Here is a 12,785-nt window from a genome sequence, read left to right on the forward strand (position 1 = left end):
TTTTTGTTTTTTTTTTACTTGGGTGAATTGAATTATGGATATCTGCAATATATGTGAGTCAAGTTATCAAATGTTGAATGGCTTGCTACAGTTTCGGCCTTTTCCAACTCTTGAAAGGAACCTTTTGCATTGCTCAGCAACAAATAGCTTCACCGAGTTCACCAATTAGCAGCTAACGGTTTGGTATTTACACACAATATTTAAATAAAGCCCTCTTAATACTACCTTTAGGTTGATATGGTGAATGTGCTGGCAGTTGCTTATTGAGACATCCAAGCCATGCAAAATTAGCATCCATTTTAAGGTGTACTTCTTTCCATCTGATGGATCTAAGTCCAATAATCTACTGAGGGAAATATTTAGTTACTAAGTGCTCCAACATGTTAACCAGCTACTTGATAACTTTATGCCAGATTTGCCACAAAGTGAAACTGCAGGCCAGACAATCTAAATATTAGGCTGAGAGTGGCTGCAGTCAGTCTCTGTGAATTCTGTGGTTATGTTACTATGAGCGATACTTCACATTACACATAGTCAAGCGATCCATTATTTAAACAAAAGTATAGATTTTTACAGCTTTGAATGCTACATACGAATGAATGTGAGCATATTACTTTCTGTGCACATTTGTGGCTACAAAGCCGGATTCAGCACTTTTCTCTCTGTGCTGCCACAAGGTCTGACCTTGATTGATACTTCCTGAACCAACCTCCTGCACATAGCTGAGTGACATTTAAGAAAAAGTCTATAGAAGGAAGGAAAGTGCTCACAATGAAATGCATTTACATAATTTATTCAACTCTAAAGTGCCCTTTTTCACAACAGATTTGACCATTATGGCTCATTACCTCATAATGATTCCTGGATGGTGGAGAGCTAGACCTTTCAAGCTTTTGCTGGGAGAGCAATACATCTTTTCACTTAAAGTGAAATGTAGGCTGCTGTAGAAATGCATTCCAGTGAGAGGTGACGTGTGGCTTTTATCCCCACTCTGTATAAGCATTTATTTTTGTATCTTTATTTCTGCTAAGATCACCATTAGCTGTTGCCCAGTGATTATCTGTCTAGTCATGGTCTTCAAAAAGGAAACATAATGGAACAACTCCATTCCATTATGTTTGACAAATTATATCTGCATGTCTATTTGTGTTTGGATCTCTGTGCCTCCTGCTGTGTTGGATTGAACCATCGGAATGAATTCATTGTTGTTTGAGTCAGTGAAAATAAGCACCATGAATCTTTTTCCATGCGGCAACACTGCACTCAAACCTACACATGAACAGCAACGATGTAATTAAAAGCTATGTTGATTACTTGTGCCTCACTGGACTATCAGTTATATTGTAACTGAGGGTAGGTTGCCACAATAAAGATCAACTGAAACTAAAGTTAAATAAATATGATACAAAAATGATTAAAAAATATTTTAAAAATAGGCTGATTTGCTCTTTTTATAAAGGATGACACTATACCGCACTTGGAGCTGTCTTCTAGGTATAAATATTGCAGAATAAACAGCTGCAGATTCATTCAAATACATCAAAATTCACCTACCAACACCTAAGATTACTATTTATCCTATTACAGCTGTTTTGTTCAATCTGTATTAATGGATAAAAAGCACATTTTGTGGATTTACATGGCATTGTGCCAGATTATTTCTTGACAGTTTTGTCATCACCATGAGGTTGGAAGTTAGTGTGCCTACCCAAAAAATAGTGCACAATGCTTGTTTCCAGTCTAGTAATTGCATTTCCCTAAAGGTTTATCATGATTTAGTTGCATTTAGCTTACAATAATAAATTCAGATTTTAGACCAACGTTGACTGTGTTATTGTTCTTTTTGCAAGTTAGTCTCAGTCTTTTTTTTTTTTGGCTTTTTTGTGAAAAGTTTTGTGTTCGGAAACTTCAAGGACTGAGTCTGTTAAATTTTCGACCTCACTGCAATTTGAAGTTGCTCTTACAGTCAACGATAGCTCCACAGTGCAGATAAATACACACACAATACTTGCTAGTAGGATCAATTCGTTGTTGTCCATAGTCTTTTCAACTGATTTGTTGGCAGTGGGTAATCACTATTTAAATAAAAATCCTAAAACTAGGTTGAAAACTTCTGTGCAAACTAAATAATTAGTAAGTTGTAGTTTAATACAGGTACTATAATGATTAAATCCATGTTTGAATGCCTTACGTACTTGATGCTGCCTTTCCAAACTACAGTATTAACAACTTTACTCCGACTTTACTCACAACAGACAAGGACGTGTCCTTCTTGAGACTCTGAGCTCATTGTTTTACCTCCAGCAGAAGGACTGTGCCCTGCCTGCTGTGAGCTGAGCCCCAGCAGACTGATGGGAAGGTACACAACAACAGCTTGCATCATTAATATTGAAGCCCTCTCCACCGACCTCGGATCATGATGAGATCTTGCATAAGGAGAGCATCTCATTACGACAACGGGTCATAATCATGAGGCCAAACCTGGCATTACCTGATTCATAATTTACATTGTGCAAGGAGGCTGCACACGTTCACTCAGGTGGAGCTGCTGCGGCCTTGAAAAAGAACCTATTGTACAGAGAAAATGGATCAATATCCCCAGCAGGACCACATCCAAAGCTTCACAATCTGAGATATATTTGATCAATAAGCTGAGACAGTCATTCATATTAATAACCTCTACCTTAGAAAGCTTGCTTTGAAAAAAAAGTCTATAAAAAGGGAAAAGTTTTGATTACTGGTACATATAGGAGAATTCATGCATTTGTCAGGGGATATGAGGGGATATGAGGGAATAGTAGAGATGCTCAAGAAACAGTTTGATTCAAAATATTATATACTTACGAGGAGTCAGCTGTAGTATTTGAAATTTTATTAGCTAGGGGATACAAAAGGACAGTTAATATATGGAAAAACAACTAATAAATAGTTGCAACAGATGGCTAAGCTCAAATAACTGTTAGATTAAAGTTATGTTCAAATACCTAATACATTTACATAATTAATAAATGATTACACAGCTAGCTGTAAAGGATAAATGTTGAAATAATTCAAATTAGATAAATAGTTGACAAAGTTCACTTAAAGTAGCTCCTGGCTAAAGTTAATGGATACATATTTGGAGTAATTATCTAAATGTATGAATAAATGGTTGAAATTGATAGCTAAATTCACAAATAAATATTTAAACATTGCTCATTATAATAGACACATGAATGTTATAAAAAGCTCATATGAATTATTGAGTAAATTTTAAATTATTAGTTAAATGTAATGGACAAATGACTGAAATTGAAAGCTCGATGAATAGATTAATATTTAAAATGGAGCTAAATGGAATGCATCAATGACTGAAATAATAGCTAACTTGAATTCATGGATGAACTGTTGACCTAGTTAGATAAAAGTAATGGATAAATGGCTATTATTGAAAGTAAAGTAAGGGACCACTGCATGGTTCAGTGGGATGTAGTGGTAAGACAGCAGATTCCAACCAAATGAAGACTCCTCATCTCATGTTCCCTTTCCAAATGTGTAGGAGAATCTATGGTCCCTGCTAAAAACACTACAGAGCCTCGGTAGAACCATGGTTAAGTTTGTCCATTTTGAGCTACTGTAGAAACATGGTGGTCCAACTTGAACTCTGTAGACAAGGACCCACTTCCTCTGTAAATAAGAAAGGCTCAATCTAAGGTCATTCCAGGGCAACAACAGAAAGACCTTATTGTCAGGTTATTATACACCAAGGAAATTATCCATCCATTATCTACACACTGCTTAATCCTCATTAAGGTCACAGGGGGGCTGGAGTCTATCCCAGCTGACTTAGGGTGAAGGCAGGGGACACCTGGACAGGTCACCAGCCTATCACAGGGCTACATATAGAGACAAACAATCACCTCACATTCACACCTACGGACAATTTGGAATTATTAATTAACCTCAGCATGTTTTAGGACTCTGGACAGAAGTTGGAGTTCATGGAGAAAACCCATGCATGCACAGGGAGAACATGCAAACTCCATGCAGAAAGATCCCAGGCCTGGGCTGGGACGTGAACCAGAGACCTTCTGGCTGCAAGGCGACAGTGCTAACCACCGAGCCACTGTGCAGCCCCCAAAGAATTTATAATTCTGAATATTAGATTGGATTCCTGCCAGTAGATCCCCTAAATCTTATATTAATCTCATAATGTATGGTTGAAATAAATCTATTTGTAATAGATAAATACCCAACTTCTACCACTCAGCCTGCTGTATGATAACAAGTGACGGAATCCATATTTATGTAATTAATACAAAATTCCACATTTGGAAGGTGACAACGTCTGACCAAAAAGTTGGGAACAACTAACACAAAGGCTTCTAATGAATACAGGCCAGCCAGTCTTACATGAAATAAAAACATGACTAATGATCCATAAAGACCAAGAAAAAAACTCTTGTTTTGCACACTAGTCAGATCTAGCATCATTAACCGACTGTAAACACTTCTTAGTTTCGCTTTGTCTGGAGAAAATAAGGCCTTCCTCTGGTGCAGTTTGAGGCCTGACAGGACACCAGGCTGGAAACATGTTGTGACCATAATCGCAGGTTTAGCAGCTCGTTACTCACGGCCCAGTCACTTCATCCTCCCGCAGAGGGTGGGAGGAAGGGAGGGGGGAGTCGAGAAGATGAAGCCAAAGTTTATTATGTACCCACATGGCTGATGCAGCATATTCGGAGCATGGTAATTCATCAATGTCAGACGCTTGTGGAGAACGGTTAATAGCTGTATCAGTGTAACTCGTAGTTACTTATCTCTCAGGCTCTAAACTCACTGCTGTTTTTCCCTTTGTTTTTTTTGTTCTTTTTTCTTTTATTATCCATGCATATATAAACTTTTCATGTAATGGATGAAGACCAAGAATAGCTGCTGCCTGACTGGGAGTGGTTAAATTAAATATGATTTTACACAACGACAAACTTCCATTTTCATTTCATCAAGTGAGGTGAACTGAGAAGACCTTAAACAAGGACCAGGAAAGTCTGGAGTCTGGCTGCTGAGAGAAAGGGATGAGTGGAATGGAGCGGGTGGCTGATTAATAATGTCTGTCGGCAGACAAAAGCAGCCGGAGAGGATCTCTTTGCGTGATGGAAGCTGAGTTTATCTCAGGAAACACACCAACTAAAGTTAGAGGTGCAAACAAAGAGAGGAATGGACTTGCAGAGTTCATAACTCTTAGAGTGGAGTTTTGGGGATTCTTTTTGTGTGAATTTACCCACTCAATTAAAAAGTTACATCACATCTTTATGGTCTTGTCTTCCAAAGTAACCCCATTTGAGGTACTTGATCGAATAAAGACTCAGCATTTCCTTGCAGATAGCTGTGAAAAAGTGGTACCATTTTAAAAACTTTGCATCATTTTAAAATAGGTCTGACTACTACTGCCATCTTTAAAGCTGGTCTAGGTGATTTATGAAAGGTGAAATAACACATTGTCCTCTTGCAAATGAAAAGTTTGGTTTATGAGTAATAAAATGTTAAAAGGGGTTTTGCTGCTACAGCCTTACTTGTTCTAGTATATATACTGGAGGCTGTAGAAAAGATGGATGTAGCCACCATCACGTCTCAGTGGATCTGAATGAGAACTCAATGACACTACATACACTCATACAGTAGTGACCTATCAATCAAAAGGTAGCCGTATCCTAAAACACAACCCACTTCATCTTCGATTTTACTCTAAATGGAACCATACTAAACAAAATAAACATTGTGCTTTATTGAAGGAGACTCAAAACCAGTAAATAGGATCATCAATACTTTAGGAAAATGTGTATTGAGGTAATAAATCAAGTCAGAAGTAGGGTCATTTTCTCACAGATTTACATGCAATTGGATTTCATTCTGCAACCAGTAGAGTTGTCCCCTGCTGGCCGGCTAAAGGAATAAAGGTTTAAGTCATATCTACCTCAGGTAGACTTCTCAGACCTCGAGGTTACCCTCCATGTTTTATATACAGTCTGTGGTGTGGTATGACAAGTAGCTTCTAGTAGCTAATGTTAGCTACAGCTGTGTTAGCAAACTTTAGATAAATCTCACTGATATCACCAGACTAGTTTAACAACTTTATCACTTTTTTTAATGAATGCTACCACTACGCCATGTTGTAGCATTAGCCTGTAACTGCTACTCATGGCAGTTGCTCAGCAAAAGTTACAAAGTCTCACTTTAATGCTTCTGAAGGATGATCAATGTAAACTAATGGAAGAAGCAGCTAGCTAATTCCCATTTCCTGAGTTGCACACAACATGCAGTGCCTCAGGTGCTTTGCTTCACTTTTTCTAATGACTCCATTCATCATTGTGTCCAGTCATGAAACCTATAGGCTTTAATCCCCCCTGATGGTTTGGACATGACTGAAGAAGATGTGCTCAGATGGAGGACAGGAGGGGAATCTAGTGGAGTTTAAAGTTGGATTCCCACACACATGTCAGTTCACTACTCAACCAGTGTGCTAGACAGGGGTCTTAATCACCAGGGATACACACAGTTACATTATGTTGGGCTGCACTGCATTTTGGGGAATGTAGGAATTTATTGGCAAAATAGTCAAATAATTGACATTGTCCTGCAATATTTTTCACCTGCTCTTTTTACTCCACCAAGGAACACAGCAAAGTTTTGTGACGATCGGCGTATGTTTGTCTGTTAATCTGTGAGTATGTCTGTTTGTCCATGTACAGCTTTACTCAAAAACAGAATAACGGATTTGGATAAAACTTTCAAAGACGGTCAGAAATGACACAAGGACAACCTCAGTAGATTTTAGCAGTCATGTAACTTATAGTCTGGATCCACAGATTTGTTAAAGATCTCTGTATCATTGCAAGATACCGACACAGTGTCACTGTAACTATGACAACAAGTGAACACTACGTCAGCTGCCTGCTGACAATCACGATTGCGATCCTACTACAAATCCACCGCTGCAGACTTATCGGGACTTAATAATGCAACGGCCGAATACTGTGCTCTCTGAATGCTTTTCTTCTTTGAATCTGTTTCTCTTGAGTTGCCAGAGTTCAAATGCTAAAATTCTGCTTGAAATTCCTGGAATAAATGCATATGATGGGTTGACAATTTATAGGTCTGGCATATTACTGGATCTGCAAATCATTATGGTTATTGGTAGGAGTTGTTTTTTTTTTTGTTTTTTTTTTAAACGATTTGCAATAACAGAAAGGTATTTTTAAATGTGCTACTTCAGCTGTGTTGCAGCCCCCTCTTTCTATCTGTAGTCACTCTGTGGTCTTGAGAAACGTCCCACACACAGCACTCTCTGGCTGTTTACACACCACGTATCAACACTGAAGGATACGTGGAGAAAGTGGAAACATATATAAAGCACAAATTAAAAAGCAATTTCAATTCAATTTTGTTTTTTCATTTTTAAAAATGTTCTAAATATCAGTTGTCAGTCTTGTGGATTACTAAAGGCGTATGGGTTCTCTAAAGCGTCTCGAGACAATTTGACTGTAATTGGCACTATATAAATAAAACTGAATTGAATTGAATTAAATGCCTATCTCCTTATGGATTAGCAATATGGACTTTTTCAGAAATGTTGCACATGCAAATAATAATTTGTTCCTGCTTTGTCACAAAGAGGTCAGATGATCATTGAAAGGACCACCTGCCTATTCAGTCTGTTAAAGTGTATAATTCAGACATGGATCACTTTTACCATAATGTTCCTCACAGCCTTATTTACTCCCATCATAGTGATGGAGAGAGCCTCAGTATGTGCATGATATTTTTCACATTCAGTGATGTATAATTCATAATAATGCACTGACAAAATTTAAACTAATAGTAGTTCATCAAACTGTCCAAACAACTATTATCCTAATTTGTGATTTTCTAACCAGTGAAAATCCTGTCCTTGTGTTTTCTATTATTCATAGTGTAACTGCAGCTGATAAACTGTGACAGTTCACCTGTTTGATGTAGAAGGGAAGCACACAGTTTGACCTGCTGTTAGATCCCGATCCATCCTGTCTCTCTATCATGATAATTTGTGATAAATAATTACTAAAATTACCTGCTCTTTTGCTCCATGCGCATCAAAATGCACAATTTTCATACTTTGGGGACACTCAAAGGGATTCTGCTGCTGGAGGTATTTCTCCGAGGAAAGACTCCCACAAACAGCTGCAGGCAACAAACTAAACTTCAGCTCCAGTTTATGTTTAGTTTCTCAAGAAAAATCCCTGTTACATTTATTACTGGTGAGTCTCATTGATCTGGCCTGTTAGAAGTCTTTTTAATGGACCTATCAGTGTGTAGTAGGTGTAAAATTATGGAGAAATATGTTTTTTGATTTCTGCAGCAAATTGCATCTTTTGCCCTCTGTGATGTTTTTGGACCAATGCTGGCGCTGAAATGTAAACTAGGTTTTCACAGATGACACACCTATAGCTTAATCCAGTTGTTATGTGTGACATGTTGAAACTGATGTGGTGATTGCCACCACAACTTTTACAGGAACGTGAGCAGGGAGTTCATTTTCATAAAAACCTGACATGTTCTGTTGACGGGATATTGAGACATTCAGGAGAGCGGGTCTAAAAGGAGTTCTATTGTCATGCCATGAAGAAATGAAGAAAAACAAATGTACAAATTGCACTGAAAATACCAGTGCTATTTCTAACTTCTGCCTGGGTAGACAGACTACAGCCTGCATCCAAATCAGAATCAGAATGTCTTTATTACTCCGCCAAGGAACACTGTTCTGTCCTCGCTAAGTGTTGTCTCCATGAACGTTTACTCAGCTATACAGACAGCTAAACACTCTCCTCATCAAACTCCAAGGAAAAGGCAATGTGTTGAGTTGGGTAGTTTAATCAGGATAAAGTGTGAAACTACAAACAAAACCAGAGATAAACAAAACATTGCATCAGTATAACGCATATAAACAGACCATGTGTTCACAAAACACCAAAATAATATTTCTTAACTTAATGAATCTGCAAACAACATCTCCTACAAACATACTGATTAAGACGCATACACAATCAAAAGCATCACAAAGAACACGTGGCCTATAAATGAAATCAACCGATATCTTAGATGACCTATTTGCAAATGACATTTCAAACTAATAATAATACATGCATGTTGCTTTCATAATAAGAAACGAACAGAACTTACAGATGATGCCGTTTTCAAACTGTGAAGGTGTGGATGGTAACAGAAGCAAAACAGGTGTGACTGCCACTGACTGGCTTTTAAAGGCAAGGAAGGAGATTAGAAGGAAGTGACCTCATGAGCATGACCTCACTTCCTCTTTTCCTCAGGTAACAAAAATGAATGAATATACAAAACAACCACTAAGGTGCAATAACAACAAACAGAACAGATCTGACTCCATCACAAACACGGCAGAGTTATGTGACGAATGGCTTTGGTTTTGTCTGTCCTTCTGTTTGTCTGTATGTTAGCAACATTACTCAAAACTGATTTGGGTGAAATTTTCAGGGAAGGTCAGAAATGACACAAGGACCAAGTGATTATATTTTGGCAGTGATGCGGCTTATAGTCTGGATCCACGAGTTCGTTAAAGATTTCAGTGTCATTGTGAGATAGCGGCACAGCGTCACTGTAACTATGACAAGTGAACACTACGTCAGCTGCCTGCTGATGATCACATGATTGTGATCCTACTACAAATCCACCGCTGCGGACTTATCAGGACTTGCCTTGGTGGAGTACTGCGCTCTGACTGCTTTTCTTGTTGTCATTGTATGAGAACAATGAAATTGAAAGTGCAGAACTTAAAGTGCATAAAAAAACACATAACACGTAAGACCTTCCATATAAAAACTTTCATAAAAACAGTCTTAAAAACATCCAATGAAAACCCATTAAACACTAGAATTTCAAAGTAGCCCGCTACAGTGTCTTTCAGAGCATGCAAAATAAGCAAAAGCAAATAAAGGCTTAAGAACCTATACTCAGATGTATAACTTTCACTAACTTCGGATTACAGCAAATCACTGTTATGTCAGTTTGAAATAGATTTTTATTTATCACATTTATATGTTAGGGGTCAAGCACTAATCTCAAACCAACCATCTCATGACGAATCTATTTCTCTAACCTCTGGGATATCCATCAATAAAGTCGCCCAGTTATTATTTCTCACAAACTACTACAGCACACTAGATCGGTCAGTTTCGGCAACCAACATGCAATCCCAAAAAAACAATTGCCTGTCCTTGATTCTATTTTCAGCCAGTGAAAATAGCTCTCATTTAAAATCTGGCTACAGTCATTTCTTATGTGAGCACAGCAGGAGCAGCAGCAGCTTTAAGCCTGAGCTGTTAGCAGGCGTTTAGCAGAGCAGATCTGCTGCCAGTGGATGCTTCTACTGCCATCACCACTGTTTACTGTAGCATCAATCAGACTCCTGCAATTATTGTCTGCCTGCTGTCTCTCATTGTGAATACACTCAGTGGAGCTGACATCCTGTTGACAGACTGGACTGGAATTAAAGAGAAACTGGCCAGTTAAGGCAGTCTCTCTCTCAGCTGCTGCTACAGCCACACCTACTGTACCAGCGGGGTGTGTCTGCCTCTTAATGGAAAGGTCTGCCTCACAAACTGCAAATACTGCGCACGTCCCACTGTATGAGCCACTTCTGCCAGTCCTTTTCCGATTTGTAGAGCTGTAAATCCCCTCAGAAATACATCAAACGCAGTTAATATAAGATGAACTTGTGATCTACATAAAAAAAGACATAAATGAGCAATCAGCTGAACTAAAACCACAGCTAAGAGAAGCATCAGTCGTTACGAATCCTCCTTCAAAGGTCAGATTTTGGTGATGAGAAGCCAAGACAGGAAATAATAATAATTTGAGTTCAAGCTCATCACAGAACAGAGAGAAGAACTAGATAACAAACGCTCCCCCTGACGCTGTGAAACTGTACTGAAGCAGTCGTGGTTTCCCAGAGACGCAGTTTGCCGGAGCGCAGCGCACCGCGGAGCGCAGCTCAGGACGCGCCTGAACCTCCAGAGCGGAGCGCAGCGACGGTCAGTGAGCTGGAAACAGCCTCTCACCTGCTCCTCTGGACATCTGCCACGTCGGCTCTGACGGGGAGAGGAACAGGGAGACAGAGTCCGTGTGGAGTAACATTTTTACCTCTTTGGCGTCTCCTGTGGATGATTGATTCTACTGGAGGGAGGCTCTCCAGACGCGTATATTTTTGAGCGTTTAAACAGCGACTTTTCAGAAGCCTCGAAACTCCGTGCGGGGTGTGAGCTCACTATTAATTCTTACTACGATGTCCCACACCATCTGCGTGGAAAACTTAAAGGCATGCTGCATATTGAGGGACGTGTACGTGCGAGCAACCTGAAATAGAAGGACACAAACCCAACAACACACTGGGTAAGTCTGGCAACTGGGAATTTTGTGGGTTTTTTAAATTTTATTTTAAAAGAAAAATCATATTCGATGTTGTTCTGGCTTTATTAGATTTTCAAATGTTATATCACAGCAATCAAATATTGAACGAGGAAACAGTCTGTTATCCCTATTTTCTGTCATAATGTGACAAACTCCTTCAATTTCCAAGTAATACCCCTTTGGTTTTCCTCCAGGGAGCAGTAAAGTGACTACAGCTGATAATGTTTTCAATTAGTGCTTTCATAATGTCCTCCTGGTATTTTTTATTCATTACTAAACACCACTTTAATGTTCCTGGAAGGACTTCCAGAGGTGTCCTTAAGGTGCTTCATGGCATCTCCTCCTACTCTGTTCCTATGGAGAGAGTCACAGGGGTATACTAAGCTGTTTTCTTTCATTTAAGGTTGTTTAAATGCATATTAAATCATCACCTTTGCTGTTTATGTAGCTTTTTTTCCCAGCAGTACTCGACTTTAAATCTGATCTGATTTGTGGGGGAGCAGTCCTAATGTGAGCTCCCCCTCCTTCAGATCTTACCTTTCAGCAGGATTGTCCTGGGGTAATTAGATTTCCCTGCCAATATTTGAGTCCACGAGTTCCACCTTAAGTAGATGAGAAGCTTTTAAAACGGCTCTCATGCTTTTCAGTGGAGCCCCACTCTTACTTTCTGGTATGGATTGTGCATATACATGTCAGTGTCTGCCCGTCAAGGGATCATAAACCTGTTGATGTGTGCACGCTGATGCTCATGTTTCTTTCTGCTGAGCCATAAATTCAAAGCAAATACCGGAGGACCCACCACCACCCTGAATCCAGAGAGGATGAGCTAATGAGAAGTGATTGCGGTGAATATGGCAGTCCTCTCTGTCCCGTGGTGGTTTTCAGAATGTTGTGCATCAGGGTTGACCTGCAACCAAAAAAATCTACAGCAACTTATTTTCCTCATTAGTCCTCCTGCTCTGTAGCTGGAGGTGAGCTAATAGGAGCAGAGTGTTTGGTGAGCAGAAAACCCTGCAGACTCTTAGAGCCACGAGGGCAGGAGATAGAAAGCTGCTGGGCTACTTGTGTTTTTGCAAAGGAACATAATGAGACTATTTTTCTGTGTTTGGAAGTGGGCGTCTGTTGCCCTTTTTGCGTTTCTGTGTTCTGCCCTGATCTCCATCTCCGTCCTAATAACTGCTTCCTCACAAACTTCATGTTCTTTTAGGCTCACCATCAAATGGATCCTTTCCCTTTCTGCAATTTATTGAGCCCATTATCTCCTCCTCTGTGTCTCACACTCTGGTACATCTAGCCCTTTCAATGAGCTGATTGACACTGAGTGTCAGGCT

The 12,785-nt window shown here is 39.3% G+C and overlaps 1 protein-coding gene across 1 annotated transcript in view; it reads left to right on the forward strand.

Moving 5' to 3' along the window:
- Positions 1-10,662: 10,662 nt before the first annotated feature.
- kcng2 (potassium voltage-gated channel, subfamily G, member 2) overlaps positions 10,663-12,785 on the forward strand; it is a 38,218-nt gene continuing 36,095 nt past the window's right edge. Inside the window, exon 1 of the mRNA XM_023263755.3 lies at positions 10,663-11,436. The gene's annotated coding sequence lies outside the window, so the exon portion shown is untranslated. The remainder of the gene's footprint in view (positions 11,437-12,785) is intronic.

This window comes from Amphiprion ocellaris, chromosome 15, assembly GCF_022539595.1.
Source record: "Amphiprion ocellaris isolate individual 3 ecotype Okinawa chromosome 15, ASM2253959v1, whole genome shotgun sequence".
In the NCBI taxonomy this organism is placed as follows: domain Eukaryota; kingdom Metazoa; phylum Chordata; class Actinopteri; family Pomacentridae; genus Amphiprion; species Amphiprion ocellaris.